This window comes from Puma concolor, chromosome A1 (assembly GCF_028749965.1).
Source record: "Puma concolor isolate L17-30 chromosome A1, mPumCon1.1.hap2, whole genome shotgun sequence".
NCBI classification, from domain to species: Eukaryota; Metazoa; Chordata; class Mammalia; order Carnivora; family Felidae; genus Puma; species Puma concolor.
This window is the reverse complement of record NC_141667.1, coordinates 223,060,481-223,076,225: the sequence shown is the minus strand read 5'-3', so window position 1 is coordinate 223,076,225 and position 15,745 is coordinate 223,060,481. Positions and strand designations below refer to the sequence as shown.

Below are 15,745 nucleotides of genomic sequence, written 5' to 3'. Positions count from 1 at the left end.
GAATTTCTAGGTTATGCTTTTCATTTTTCTTTTTCTCCTTCACTGTCAAGGTGTTAGCCTACTCATTGTTACCAATGTGCTGGCCTATGTACTTTTCACCTACTTCTAATCTGGTGTAAGCTTAAGAAGGAAATATCTGGGATCACAATGTTGCATATAAAATATAGAGCCAGAGGGAGACATAACCTCTTACGTTATTAACATACATGAGCTTTGAGTATGATTCGGAAGAAGTGAAAGAAGCTAGAAAGAAACTAAAATGATGCACTGGACTTGATTATTGAAAAAGTCTCCTTTAGGGGCCCCTGGGTGGCGCAGTCGGTTAAGCGTCCGACTTCAGCCAGGTCACGATCTCGCGATCCGTGGGTTCGAGCCCCGCGTCAGGCTCTGCGCTGATGGCTCAGAGCCTGGAGCCTGTTTCCGATTCTGTGTCTCCCTCTCTCTCTGCCCCTCCCCCGTTCATGCTCTGTCTCTCTCTGTCCCAAAAATAAATAAAAAAACGTTGGAAAAAAAAAAAAAGAAAAAGTCTCCTTTGAACGGCCTACAAAAATATGAGATTTTAACATTCTTTCATTGAGGTATATTTCATATACAATAAAATGCATAGATCTTCAGTGTATACTTCTGTAAGTATTCGACACATGAATATACCCATGTGACCCCGTTACTCAAAGCAAGATGTAGAGCATTTTCGTCACCCTGGAAGCTCCCTTGTATCCTTTCAAGCCAATGTCCCTCTTCCTGTCAACACACACGCGCGCACACACACACACACACACACACACACACACACACAGAGGCAGCAGGTGTTCTGATTTCTATTGCTATAGATTCATTTGCCTACCCTTGAACTTCTTGTGAATGGAATCATACAACATATACTTTTCTATATTTGGCGTCTTTAGTTCATTATAATGTTTTGGAGGTTCAGTTTGTTGCTATAGTCATGGTTAATTTGTTTTTATTGTTGAATATTAATCCATTGCACAGATATAGTACAATTTGTCCATTCTTCTGTTGATGGAATTTGGAATTCTAATTTGGAGTTCTAATAAGTAAAGCCTTATGAATATTTAAGTATAAGTGTTTTTGAAGGCTTATATTTCTATTTGTCTTGGGTAAATACTTAAGAGTGGAAGGTTTGTTTTTGTTTTTGCTGTTGGGGGGGGTTGTTTTTTTCCCCCAACACAATTTATTGTTAAATTGGCTTCCATACAACACCCAGTGCTCATCCCAACAAGTACCCTCCTCAGTGCCCATCACCCATTTTTTCCCCTCTCCCCCACTCCTCCATCCACCCTCAGTCTGTTCTCTGTATTTAAGAGTCTCTTGTGGTTTTTCTCCCTCCCTCTCTGTCACTAATTTTCCCCCTTCCCTTCCCCCATGGACTTCTGTTAAGTGTCTCCAGATTAAGAGTGGACTTTTTTTAATAGGCCCAATCTTACCACTTATTTTTGTGTTTATATATATACATGTTCATCCCTTAAATGTTATTGCTTGGCTTTTAAGTTTTAAAATTAACCTACAGAGAAAGCAAGTGAAACATAACTATAGTTCTAGAGAAAACAGTGGAGAAATGAGCTGGTGGGTAAAAGGAACAGCACACGTGAGGGCCCCAGGGAGGAAACTATTTGATGTACTTGAGGATCTGACTGAAGGGCATGTGGCTGGGGCCTAACGTTGGAAGGAACAGTGGTAGATGAAGCTGATGAGGAATGACTTGGGTTAGATCATGCAGTTTAGCAGTCTGCATTTAAGCATGCTGGATTGTATCTTAAGTGCGTCCAACCAATGATTTTCGGAAGCCAAGTAATATGGTCCATTGTTCTCCACCGAAGAGATGGAAGTGTAAAGGGAAAAGAAGACAGATTTCCAGCAGTAAAGTTCTGGGGAGATGGGTATGGCCTTCATTAGCTATAGATGGAGAAATATGGGCATATGTGAGACATAATTTGGAGGTAGAATTTGAACTCATGGCACCCACCCAATGAATTTCCAAGTAAAAAATAGAATAAAGTTAAACAGATTTCCAAGGACTACTTTTGAAATTTATCACCTTTTTGGTATGGGCTTATTTTCTGTGAGTCATTAAAAGGTATTTCCAGGACAGCTAAAAGAAATGAGACTAAAGAGAAAAGCTAAATGAAAAGCCCTCTCTCCATATTAATAAGCGTTTCCCAATCTTCCGATGGTTAAGCATTTTTCAAAGTCAGTCAGCTGTTCACTTGTATCAGAGGCAGTTGGGGGTTATTAAGCATGCATTCCCGGGTTCTACCCTAGACCTATTGAATCTCAGTCTCAAGGAGGCTAGGGATGGGGATTTGCATTTTAAGCTAATTCCCAAGAAGATTATGATTCCCGGACATTTTGAGAAGTACTGCTCTATGCTTCCCCAAAGCAGTAACAGCCACCATTCTGTACTAGCCTGAATCCCTTTTGCTGTTGGATGAGTGGGATACAGGTAGGTCTTGATGAGTCCAAACTCTTACACAGTAATATTGGAGAAGAGCATCTCAGATAAATGAAGGGAACTATTGACAGAAGCAAACATTTAGAATCACTTTTCCCAGCATAGAATACCTAAAAAATGCTACTGCAAAAAAAAAAAAAAAAAAAAAAAAAAAAAAAAAAAAAAAAATCTAAATATCCTACCGCAAAAGGCATATTTTTAAACGCTACATTGGGATAAAAATGAAACAACTAGTAAGAGAACCAGAAAGTACTAGAAAACAAATCCAAAGGAAAGGTTAACGTTTGTGCTGATCCTGGTGGCTGGAACATCCCAGGGAGCCAGGAAACAAAGCCTAAAAACTGAGCAGGTAAAAGTCAAACTGTATCCCCACATAAAGTCAGGTGGAAGAGGACAGCTCAGTGAATGAATCATATCAGTCACCACACTACGGTTAGATGTGAGTCTTTTAGAAGGGAATATCGTGAGCCCTTCCAGGGGCAAGACTCCTTAGACACCACTCCAGAAGTCACACATCAGGGAGGCAGGTATAACACAGTGGCTAAGAGTGTGAACTGTGGAGGAAATTGTCAGGGGTATGAGCTTGACTCCACATTTTCTTTTTTTTTTTTCTTTTTTTTAAATTTTTTTTTAACGTTTATTTATTTTTGAGACAGAGAGAGACAGAGCATGAACGGGGGAGGGTCAGAGAGAGGGAGACACAGAATCTGAAACAGGCTCCAGGCTCTGAGCTGTCAGCACAGAGCCCGACGCGGGGCTCAAACTCACGGACTGCAAAATTGTGACCTGAGCCTAAGTCGGCCGCTTAACCGACTGAAGCACCCAGGCGCCCCAACTCCACATTTTCTTAATGTGACCTTGCACAAGCTCTTTAACCTCACCGGGTCTCAGTGTCCTTGTCTGGAGACATATAGCTCACAAAATTGGCATAAAATTAAATTATTTAATACATGTCAAGTGCCTTGACCTGTGCCTCACACATAGCAAACTCTCCACAGATATTAGCTGGGATTACATGCACCGGTGCCCTCACAGCAAATGCCAAGCAGACTAGTTACTCTTTGGACTTACTTAACCTTTTAATGCCCACATCACACACATTTAGCTCTAGTATTTGGAAATCCAAACAGTGGTCCCTATTTCCCATAGAAACATTGATGAGTTATTTCTTTTAACATTCTAGAACACTATAATAAGTATAAATAATATATGGCCTCACAGCTACTTCTCCATAGATGTGTGATTCCACATGTTAATTTCAGGACCTAGCTTATTCCCACTGGATCCAGCCCCTCCCTCTTGTGTTCCACTCTCATCTCCTGCCTTTGGCCCATCACTGCCAACTCCAGACTCTGCCTCAGCATGGCTTCCAGCCCGTCCAAAACGCAATCATTCCCCAGTTTTGCTGCTGCTGTTTCTTACCAAAGATTGGCTTCTTTAATGCTTCCCGACATTTTGCTTTGCCAAAGCCTCTATTGCTTCAACACAGAGACAACAAACAGCTGTTGATTTTTATAGTCACCACACCCTCTTGAACGCTAGAAAACAAATTCCCTGAAAGCAAACTTTGTATTTTAAAATTGTTCTTAAATGAAAAAAACCTTCTTTCACTTGCGTTGAGTCTTATTGAGTGGGTCATAAATTTTAAACTAAGTAGCAGGACTCTGGATAGGTTTTGCTAACACTATCAGTACATCCTGCGTTATATGTATCTATTGATTATTCACCAATGTCATAGGCTGGAAATGAACGTTGAAAAATGAAAAGTGGTGTTACGGATCTGTGACAGCCCTTTTCTTCTTCAAAAGTGCCTTTAGTCTTAAACTAGATTTGAAATATATGGAAATTAAGTTAAGATTCCTCATTAACAAATTTCCTCTTTTGACTCAAATAACTTTCAAACAATTATTATTTATTACTTTTGAATATCGCCTCACGGAGCCTCAGAATCAATTGGTCTTCACGGAGCCTCAGAATCAATTGGTCTTTACAGTTAGGTCAAGCAAACTTCCTTTTCATAATGTTACATTTTACAACTGTGATCAAGGAACCCATAGCAAGTTCTGCTACCTCTTGTATTTTGGAACGAATTTTTCCTGTAAAATGTCAGACTTGAAATTTAAATCTTTTTCCTGACTCGCAATAACCAAAGTTTAATCTAATGAATAAGGGTGACAAGTTACTGACTGACAACACAACACAGAAGCAATAGAACTGTCTCCTAATAACAAATGGCTCAAAACAGTCAAAGTCCAACCTACATAAAACATTGCTCTGCCTTGATCTTCTTGAACAAGAAGTTCTCGCTGGAAAGCCTTCACTATAAAGACTGTGCTAGAAGGACATCTGGACTCACAGTGGCAGAGTAGAAACACATAATGACTGTGCAGAAGGAGAGCTGTGGCACTTTGACAGCCCAGAGCTGCTCACTCCACGTTTTTCCCCCTTGTTCTCCTAATCTAACAGGAAATAATAAATAATTAGGAAAACAAGGATATTGTTTTAAATGTCTCCATCTAATTAGCTTCAAAAATATTTTCTTGGGGCGCCTGGGTGGCGCAGTCGGTTAAGCGTCCGACTTCAGCCAGGTCAGGATCTCGCGGTCCGGGAGTTCGAGCCCCGCGTCGGGCGCTGGGCTGATGGCTCGGAGCCTGGAGCCTGTTTCCGATTCTGTGTCTCCCTCTCTCTCTGCCCCTCCCCCGTTCATGCTCTGTCTCTCTCTGTCCCAAAAATAAATAAACGTTGAAAAAAAAAATTAAAAAAAAAAATATTTTCTTGTTCTAGAACTCTCCAAAGAAATTGTACATTTGTATCACGGGGTGTCATAGTAATAAAACATTGAATGTCAATCAAAATATCAATAAAGATCATGTTCTCATCTTTATCCTATGAATATTTTGTTAGATTTTGAATGCAGGCTCGTGCTTACTTTGCTACATCCAACCACCCTTACCCCACCTTAGATAAAAGGCAAATACCTACAACATAGTTTATTGTGCGTATGTGAACTTTGGAGCCTGACAGCCTGGGTTCAAATCCTGACTCCGCCACTCACTAATTGCGCTCTTGGGCAAACAAGTTATTTAACTTCTTTGTACCTCACTCTCTTCATCTGTAAACTGAGAAGAATGCCTTCTAGGGTCGATGTATGAATTAAATAATAAATGTAAGCACCTACACACAGTGTCAGCACATAGTAGGCACTCACTAAATGTTAGCTGTCTTTAGTTTAAGACCTTACACAGACCTTTCTTGATGCTGATGATTTCTAGATTATGAAATTCCTATCCTTGTCAGTGCCCAGTGTGATGGGAAATCATGTGCTGCCTCAGGGACCTGTGGAATGGACTGGCCAACAGTGAATCTTCCTCAGCCATAGTGATGGTTGTGTGACCTTGAGCAAGTCCTTTCTCTGGGAGTCTCCCACGGCCATGCAAATTCAATGAATTGCCTTATACCTATGCACCCAGGCTGCTACACAGAGCTCACACAGTAAGCAGTTCTTGACTGGAAAGATGCATATCTGTGAGATCCTCTGGAAATTACTCATAGCAAGCCCTTCTTTGCTAAGTTCCCACAAGTTACCGCCATCAAAAAAGCTCTTCAGATAAATTAGATAAAGAAACAGTACCCAATGGTTCTGAAAGCTTGGTTAAACCAATTTTGAACACTAAATTCACAGTAGGCAAGTTTGGCGTCCAAAGGATGTCTCCCTCTGGTTTCTGCTTCCTGTAAACCAGGGGTTCCTGCCTGGAGGGAGTCTCACCAGTTATGTAAATGAGTGAAGCAAGCTAAAAGAGAGTGTTAGAAACTGTGAAAACGTGGATTGTAGAGGCACCAATAAAAGCATTCTATTTAAAACTTTTTGTCTAAAAATTATCTGTAGGCCAAAGTTAATCCTCGGGCAACCAGACATCAACTTTTGTGGTTGTTTTTGAATTTGTATCGCTAGCCAAATTGTAGCAAGATTCTCACACAGAGAGACGGGACACTGAGGCTCTTCTTTCCAGAAAGCAGCTTTATCCATGGCAGCATGGGCTCAGCCGGCTAAGACCCCAAAAAGGCTGAGCCCCGAGTGCAAGGGGGTGTAGCCTTTTATCCAATTTCTACTTCTTTGTCTCCTGTATCTGGTGACACATATAGTCTGATTGGACACACTCCAAGTTACAGAGTCGTGTCAGGGTTATGCTTACGGGTATAGAAGTTGATTGGGCCACGTTGCAGGTTGCCTTCCTTTGTTCTGAGAAAGCCTCCATCACGTTCCTTAGGGAGGGGCTCTACCACATTCCCCCCTTTGATGCTCAGACCTCGCATTTTGGGTCAAAGAGCATCATCTTGGTTTAGAGGTTTCTATTTCCATAACATCATCACACGTACGGCCGTCTTCCATTTTGAGTCTCCTGGGTTAAGGATGGCAAAATTAACGGGGTTACAGGATCCTGACTGGCAGTTTGACTCAGCCACACACTTCTGGAGGGCTGCTTTGTCTTCAGTCTGCCAGGTGGCCCAGGTGACACAGCTTCCATAAGGACAGAAAGACTGAGGTGGACGGGGTCAGTGACCACATAAACCAGACTCCTCGCACATGTGCTCGTCATTGCGCTGGTAGTCTCGATCCCATGCCAGACCTCCACGTGGCACACCACATGACAATATGTCACCCAGGCTGTGCATGCATCAAAGCATATAGACACCGGCTGGCTTGCATTGGGAATTTGAGCTTTGTTAATTAGTCGGCCCACACTGGTGGTGCCTGTCTTGGGGTGACTCCAGACCTCTAGCCATTTCTCCTTTGGGGAGCACTGTGGATCAAAACAAGTGTATTGACTTTCCCGTTGGTAGATAGAATAGGTGGTCTTATCGCGTTTGCAGGTCCCCAGGATCTTTCCCTGGCATGAGAAGTGGGTATGGTATAGTAAGGTCCAAGTGACTCCTTGGCCTGACCTGGTTATGCAAATGCGTGGGTCACATGATGAGGAATCTAGGTCTACAGAAGGGGTCCAGATTAGAAGCAACAGTACCAACGAAGCATCCTATCCACAAAAGGAAGGTGAGTGCTAATAGAAACCTCTCACCACACTCCCAGCTGGTCTGGGTGGCTTCTGCCAATCCTATGGTGAAAAGTGGAGCAAGGATCACAATAACAGCGAGAGACACAAGGGGTGACAGCGCATCACAGTAAGGAAACATATAGAAGATAAGGATGGTCTATTTGTTCCACCAGACTGTGGACTCCTCAAGCTTCTGCCGTGCATGGTCAGCTTCCAGAGTGACTAAAGCAGGGCTGCAGTCTCCCAGAGCCCCTGGAGTTGCAGATTGCTTCTTTCGTATGGTCAGCTTGCGCGGCGTTGATGAATCAGGAACGCACCTCTGCTACCTTTACTGTAGTAAGGCTGGACAAGGGGACAATGAATGGGTCTCTCCAGAGGGGCTTTAGGGGTTGGACATTCCATTCCTTTACCCACACAGCATCTCCTGGTTTAAAGGGGTGAGCGTCTGTGGTCAGACACAGGTAATCGCTCCCTAACCCAGTGGTGTAAGGTGGTTAAGATGAAGACAAGGGCCCGCATCTGTTGCCTCAGGGTTAGATTGCCTATCTCGTTTAGATCCCCCCCACTTATGCCCTTGATAATGGGGGGGGGGGGCACCCATAAAGGATTTTATAAGTGGAGAACCCCACTTATAAAATGGGGTTGACTGTTCTGGCTTCTTCAAGCTGATAAGGGACTGTGTCAGGGTACAGCAGTTAGAGCCTACCCAAGGGTCCGTCAAGTGGCCCATCGTAGGGTTCTGCAGAAAGGCTGACAGGCACGAGGCGGCACAAACATTGGCGGACACAAAGAGAAAAACACAAAGTAAAGATTATACTGACCAACAAGATGGCATCTTAAGATACTGTCCCCAGTTCCCAAATCAGTCAAAGAATCCAGGAGAGACCCTGACTTTGACCAATTATGGCCAAATGTCATCTATCAGTTCTAAGACTATGTGAGAATTATCAGTTATATTGAAACAACACATGTCAGGGAATCTCTCATAACCCAGGTGATGGAGAAGCAGTAATTAACAGTGGCTCTATTCTCCAAGAGTGGGGCCCTAACTTGATTTAATTATTTTTATTTAAAGCATCTAAAGCTTGTGAGGTGTTATTTAGAGTTTTGCTGAGTATAAGCAGATAGTTCGCCTTATTTCGAGGTATAAGACTTTTTCAAGAGCTGGGAGTCCTACCAGAGAAAGAGTCAAGGTAGCCATTTACCATTACTAATTCACAAACATTTAGGTAAGCTGAACCCGGGTATTATTTCACAAGGCAGAGCTTTTATTACCTCTTGTGCCTTTTCACTTTTTTTGTCTTGTTTTGTTTTTTAGAGGAAGGCCTCTACCCAATTAGTAAAAGTATCAACCCATCCCAACAGATGTTGGCATTCCTTCGACCTTGGCATATGAGTGAAACCTAATTGTCAGTCTTCCCTAAGCCTCCAGTTCCTTGATGGCCTGGGAGAGCCAGTTTGTAGTCGAGAGAATTGTTTCTAAGGCATACTTCACAGGCTGATACTACTTGCTGAACTGTCCTTGACAAATTTTTCCCAGTAAACATCCTTTGGGCCATTTGATAAGTTTTATTCCTTCCTAAATGAAAGGCCTGATGCAGTGCTTTATTGATCTTTTTTTTTTTTTTTTTAAAGCTTTATTGATCTTTTAGCTCTGTGAGCTCATTAAGAGTTACTGCCCCTGCTCTGTTTGTAACCATCCCGAGGGCTAGAGACAGGGTCCATGAGTCAGACCCCAGTTTATTTCCTTGGGAGAGTAGGTGGGATTGAGTCCTCTTTAAAAATTGATACAGCAGGCAAGCTATTTTCTGAACTCAGGATCGACAGCCTACCAAATCCAGTAATTCCCAGAAACTCACACAATTGTTGATCGGTCCTGGAATTAGCAGCACTATAGTCTCTGATTTTGTTATAATGTCCCTTCCTAGTAACGCTCTCTGGTAGTATCAAGAAAGAAGCAGAAAAAATTAGTTTTCCCCGTATGCATCCCAGGGGCTGAAAGAAAAATTTGGTTAAAAGTTTTCCGGAGATGCCTCTGATCATTATCCTACATTTGGATAGTTGCCCCGGAGTGGAAAGGAGGGCAGAAAAGGTGGCTCCGGTATCTAGAAGGAAATGAACCAGCCTTTTAGTCACCTGAGTTTTCCAGAGTTCCCCCAGGCTCCGAGGCTCCCCGGGCTTCCAAAAGACTGTTGGTTCCCAGGAGCCACCTCGAAGAGCCCCAGGCCCCATCAGTCCTTTTCAGGGACACTGGTTATCTGAGCCCTTACAGAGAGAGGTCCCTGAGGGCATTTAGACTTCCAGTGCCGGTCTCCAGATAAGGGGTATGGCTAGGAGGGCTTTGACTTCTGTGGTCCCTTCAGAGGGCAGCCTCAATTTCCAGTGCCCTGACTGGCCACGTAAGCGGAGTCTGGTCCCAGACCTCGGGAAGTCTGGTCTTAATGCATAATGCATAAGGCCACAATTAAGGTCTCAGATTTTTCTTAAGCCCTTTTCCTGTTTTTGTTTTTGTTTTTGTTTTGTTGTTGTTGTGGTTGTTGTTTGTTTGTTTTGATCTCAGTTGTAATAACCCACTTGTAAAAGCTCCTCCATGGTCCCTTCAAGGCCAACAGCCAATTTTTGCATTTTCTCTATCTAGGGTTGATTGAGTGACAAATTTGTCCTTTAAAATCATCTCAGCCTTAAGGGTGTCAGGGGAATAGCCATATATTTAATGAGAGCCTCCCTCAACCTTTCCAGGAAGGCCATTGGGCTCTCATTCTGTGTAAAATAGTGGCTAATTTAGCATAATTTAAGGGCTTAACCTTAGACCTCCTTAATTTCTCTACAGCACAAGTTTGGAAGTGGTAGCAATACCATTTCTTAATGGGATGGTCATAGTCCCAGTTAGAATCTTGGGATGGGACTACCTGGGCCCTGGTGGAAAACTCCAAGTTCCCTATAGTACCTCCAGTCCCATGATGATTAATGAGATGTTTTTTTATTGTTTGTTTGTGTTTGCTTGTTTTTGTTTTCTTAGAGTTTATGTATCAAAATCATCCCAGTTTTTCAGAATGCATCCCAAAGGAGTATTGGCCTTGGTTGGGGAATTGCCCATCTATAGGAAAAAGGAGGAAGAGGCATCCCTTAATTTTCATAGTTGGCCAGGAGAAGCCTCATCTCCTGGCCCTGCGTTTTGGCTGGCTATTCGACTGGCAGCCAAAAGCTTTGTCAGTCTCAAGAGGTGCTGGGAGCAGTCGCTCTTATCCAGGCTTGACCCTACCTCCGAGAATTGACCTCGGCTTTCTCCTATCTCTTTGTTTTCTGCCTGCGGGAATTTGGGGATATAGACTGTGGCCAAGCAAGACTTCCCTGGTTGTAGAGGATGCACTAATTTTATTTTGGCCCAACAGTAATCCTCTTTACAAATACATTTTAAAAGGCTGGGGAAAACCATTTTTGTAAGGATAAAATTGGTCATCAAGGGGGCTAAAAGGGCCAAAGTCGAGGTCTATTTCCTTGCCTTTTTCAGCAGTGCTCACATAAATACGTTCTAGCCACATGGATATCCACTTTAGAGTATCTAGGGTTACAAATTGGCACACCCTGGGCTAAATGTAGCAAAATGACTATATATTCCAGTAAAAGCCCTTTATATATTATAGTCATCTATCTCTTATATGGCACAGGCATCCCTTTCTTTGCTAGACAGAAACAACACAAATGTGGAGCATTTGGAGGCTGGCAGCAAGGACGTCATCACCTTCTCCCCAGCCTTTGGATCAAAGGAGGGGCAATTTCAATCAAGCCTTGAATAAAACAACTCAAAAGGACATGCTGTCCTGCCCTTCTGGTTAAAAATCATATTTTTTTCCATCTTTTTGGGCAGGCAAAAAGGGAAAACTTTGTTTACCTCTTTTTTTTTTTTATTAAAAGCATACCAACCATCTAAGAAAACTTTGCCTTTTTAACAAAGAGTAAAGCAGAATTTTCATCTTATACCAGCGTACTTTTAAAACCCATTTATTTTAACCTTAGTCCATTCTGACCACATATAAAATTTCTTTCCAAAGAATTCCCTTCACAAACCTTCTACAACTCTTCTTTGCTTTCGGATTTTGACCTAAGCCCTTTTTCTCCAAACAACCAGTCTCATTTAGGACAAAATTACTTTCTTTTACCTTCAACAAAAAATGTGTTCCCATTTCTTATACCTTTCTTACATATCTCCTACTTTTCTACATACGGAGTTACTTTTCTTATTTTTCTCAGTCTTAATTACATTTAGCAGAATTTTAACTCTTAGAAACCTTAGTCTCCAGTGAACACTAAGCAGTAACCAGTTGTGAACTGTTACATCAGAATTTTTTTTTTTTTTTTTTTTTTTTTTTTGGCCATAAGCTTTAGCATTCCATTCGATTTGGAAAAGGCCTAAATGTCCAATGGATTTAATTTAGTTTATTATATAAGCAAACCTTTAAGGCTTTAGGTTACCAAAGACCCTGAAAATTATCTTAATAATTACCCATGAAAACTTTGAGCCAGACAAAATGAACCATCAATTTAAGCCATGGTTTTTTTGGGTTGACAAATTGTAACAGAGGTATCTTAATTGTTTCACCTCTGTTTACTTAAAAGTCCACCATTGTCAATTTATACTTAGGGTACCAGTGAGGAAATCTGAGGTGGGTGGTGTAAGTCTAAGGGGATGTTCTTTGCTCTTTGACAGCAAGGGAAGGAGGCACCCAGATGGTCTAGGAGCCAGATATGGAAGCTGCGCCCAAGGTGGGGCAGAAACAGGATGGGGAGAGAAAGGCAGAGGAGGTAGGTGCCACCAAGAGGCCTGGAGGCAGATAAAAGGCCAGAGGGCAGAGAAAGAGGTCTCTTGGTCCTAAAGCCTGTCAGCTCAGACAGAAAAGCGGATGCAGATTTTTTCCACCGCCAAGGGGAATTAGGCAGTCCACATAGATCTAGAGAAGACAGTGAATTTCCCCGAAACAAAAGGAGTTTTGGCAGCTGCTTGGGAATATTCCTTAATGTCTCCATCCTGAGGTAGACTAACGAGAGTCAGTTGGCTCTAATTATCCTAGTCATTGACCCAGGAAATGAATGAGGGAGAAGCCCCCACCTACGGTTAGAGTTTCGGGAATGTACGAGGGGAAACAGTGAGAGAGAGTGTCAGTCTCCTTTGTTAGGGATGGCCTGTGTTTTGTTTTGTTTTGTTTTTTTAGCAACCTGGGTTAGGTGTTGGAACACTTCTATATATTGATAAGGGTTGTCTGAAAATTTGCCCAGGTGCTTTTTATTTGCTTAGAATCTTGCAAGGGAAATGGAACCTTTATGGGGCCAAATCCATATAACGCATTGTAGTCAATAGATACATTGAACATGCCTTGATTTTAGAGGGAGAATTTTTATCCCTGGCAATCCTGGATAAGGAGGTCATGAGGGTCTAACAAGTGGCTTTTCCTGAGGAGAGGCCTCAGGGGGTGAGTCTGCGAGTACTTGCCTTTCTTGGTCCCTTTAAGGCAACGAAGACGTGCAACATAAGGAACTTCTGACCATTTACCCTCTCTTCTACAATACGGATCTAACTGTAACATAACACTACACTGAATACTTCCCTCGGGAGGCCAGGACTCTCCATCCTCCAGGAGATACTTCAGGCGCGTCTTAGCATTGGCAGGTTCAGTATCAAGCCCTGACCCGGGTCAGACACCTGAGGAAGGTCTGACACCGCCTTGAGCCATACGAGGTCGCCAGGGAACCGCAAATCAGCACTCAACACCAGCTTTGGCCCCTTGATCAGGTTGGAAACTTTCTGCTCTCCTTCTCATTCACACACAGTCACACAGCAACTCCAACCCATCGCCGAACGCCCGGCACCTTAGAGTTGTGGTTTTGTTCCTTATTCCTTATGGGACTACTCAGGCAACTCTGGGAGGTGATCAGGCCCCCCCTTCTGCCTCTTAGGGACAGGTCTACCAAAAGGAACCCGGGGTCCTACCAGTCTGACATGTGGCGCTCCCTGAGCTGGTTGCTGGGCCTCACCGGTTCCATTGTGCGTCCCAGGTCCTCGCCCTGGCACACCTGGAGAGGCTAGTCTTCTACCGATCAAGCCGTCTGCTGGCACCAGGAAAGGTGGCTTCTCCCAGCGCTCTGAGGTTCGCACCCCAGTGACAAAGGAGGAGGAAACGCACCGTCTCCGAATCCTGGACGCAAGACCCCAAGAAATGTAGCAGGGTTCTTACACAGACGGGACACTGAGGCTCTTCTTTCCAGGAAACAGCTTTATCCGTGCCAGCACGGGCTCAGCCAGCTAAGACCCCAAAACGGCTGAGCTCCGAGTGCAGCGGGGTGTAGCCTTTTATGCAATTTCTACTTCTTTGTCTCCTGTTTCTGGTGACACATATAGTCTGATTGGACACAGTCCAAGTCACAGAATTGTGTCAGGGTTATGCTTACGTGTATAGGAGTTGCCTGGGCCACGTTGCAGGTTGCCTTCCTTTGTTCTGAGAAAGCCTCCATCACATTCCTTAGGAAGGGGCTCTACCACAGAATGAGGTTTACATTAGTTCTTTGTTAAACTACTATTACTAACTTCTATATGCAATACACAGAATTATTCAGTACCCAGGGTTACGTCCCACTGGTTGTAAAAACTCAAGAAATTAAGCCCCACCGGTTTTCAAAGCCAAATCTTATGGAGACTCATCCTCCCAGTGCAGCCCCCTCTGTGTCTGGGGTACCCTCTGTGGGGTCCGCTCCTCTCCCTTCTCCTCGCTTGTGGGGGGCCCCTCCTGTTTGTGGTTAGTCTTGCCAGGAGTTTTGTTCCCCACTGAATCTCCTCCCCACCTACCCTTTTCAACGTGTCCTCCTCTCTACAAAGAACTGTGGAAAGTCTGTTCCGCCAGTCTTCGAGTTGCTTTCAGAGTTAGCGGCTCTGATGTGGCTGTTATCTCCTTGTGTCGGTGGGACAAGGTGAGCTCAGGATCCCTCTGTTAGGTAGAAGCTAGATATGAGCAGTGGAAGGAACGACAGGAGGCAGAGTCCCAAATTTTTGAAGGGGAATGACAGACCTGAGCTTGTAGACCTAGCAAGGATGGTAAGAAATAAGCTACACATGAGAAGCCTGGGGCACGACAGCCTGACCTTGGGGCTGAAAGTTCAAGCGCCACAGGTGTGGAGCATGCGCTCTCCTCTTCCACCGCTGCCCCAGGGTAACCCCTACACTCATAATACATTTGCATAGCGGGACAGCCCTGCCCGCTGACGCTGACGCAAGTCTGCTCTGCTGGTTCTGGTACTATCTCGATACTAGGGTCAAAAGCTCCCCCCCTCCCAACCTGTGGGAGGAGTCCACCATAGGTTTGGAATCGGCCTCCATTAGAGACCACCCAGCTATGCGTCACAGCTCCTCCCAGCCCAGAGACTTGCAACAAATATCCAATCCCAAAACAACCTAGGGCCGGTTCCACCTTGAGGAACCTGTCTGCTCTCCCACCTTGAGAGTGTACTTTGGCTTTAATAAACTTTTTGCTTGCTACTTTCCTTCTGCCCCTCTTTATTCGAGCACGGATCCTCATGGAAATCTTCTCATGGGGATTCCAAGGGCCAAAATCTCCATTCATACAGCACAGACTGTCCCACCAGTAACACTCCTAACTCCATCCTCCCAGAAGTCCCCAAGATGTGCATTCAGGATTGGCCTTTCTCCTCCTGCACCATCTAACAACGAGCTAACACCACATATCTTGCAGCTGCCGGCAATAAGGCCCTAGGAGCTCACGGAAGCTCTACCCAGTGGAGTAACAACATTCGTTCAAGGAGTGCCTACCCTGCGCGTTACCAAACATCACAAGGGCAGCCAGGCAGGTTTTTCTATTTTTCAGCCCCTATTTTACTAAAAGGGTTTGGATTTAGCAAATCATGCCATCACTTTCCTTTCTTATTTCTTTAGATACACTGCTGCCTTCCCATTTAGCAAAAGCACAACATTTTTTCCTTGTTATTTACAATCACAGCAAATCTGAGTCTAATCTTGCCATTTCCAAGCCTGCTCTCTAAAGTTGTTCTGAACTCTGTTCAAGTAGCCTCGGCCAGTGTATACGAAGGCCCAGATACCCTGTTCCGCCCTAGGCAGAGGATTATAAGGCTTTTCTTCCTTATGGAGTTTTGCAATCTAAAATGACCACCTGTGACTCTGGTAGACATACAACAGATAAGAGAATTGTAATTGCGACAC

The 15,745-nt window shown here is 43.8% G+C and overlaps 1 protein-coding gene across 3 annotated transcripts in view; it reads right to left on the bottom strand.

Annotated features, from left to right (window-relative positions):
* LOC112860835 (phosphatidylinositol 3,4,5-trisphosphate 3-phosphatase TPTE2-like) overlaps nucleotides 1-14,490 on the bottom strand; it is a 199,435-nt gene extending 184,945 nt beyond the window's left edge. For all 3 annotated transcript variants that reach the window (XM_086712927.1, XM_086712941.1, XM_086712949.1), the window contains exons 1-2: nucleotides 14,360-14,490; nucleotides 13,966-14,049 (exon numbers count right to left, since the gene is read on the bottom strand). The gene's annotated coding sequence lies outside the window, so the exon portion shown is untranslated. The remainder of the gene's footprint in view (nucleotides 1-13,965; nucleotides 14,050-14,359) is intronic.
* Nucleotides 14,491-15,745: the final 1,255 nt, after the last annotated feature.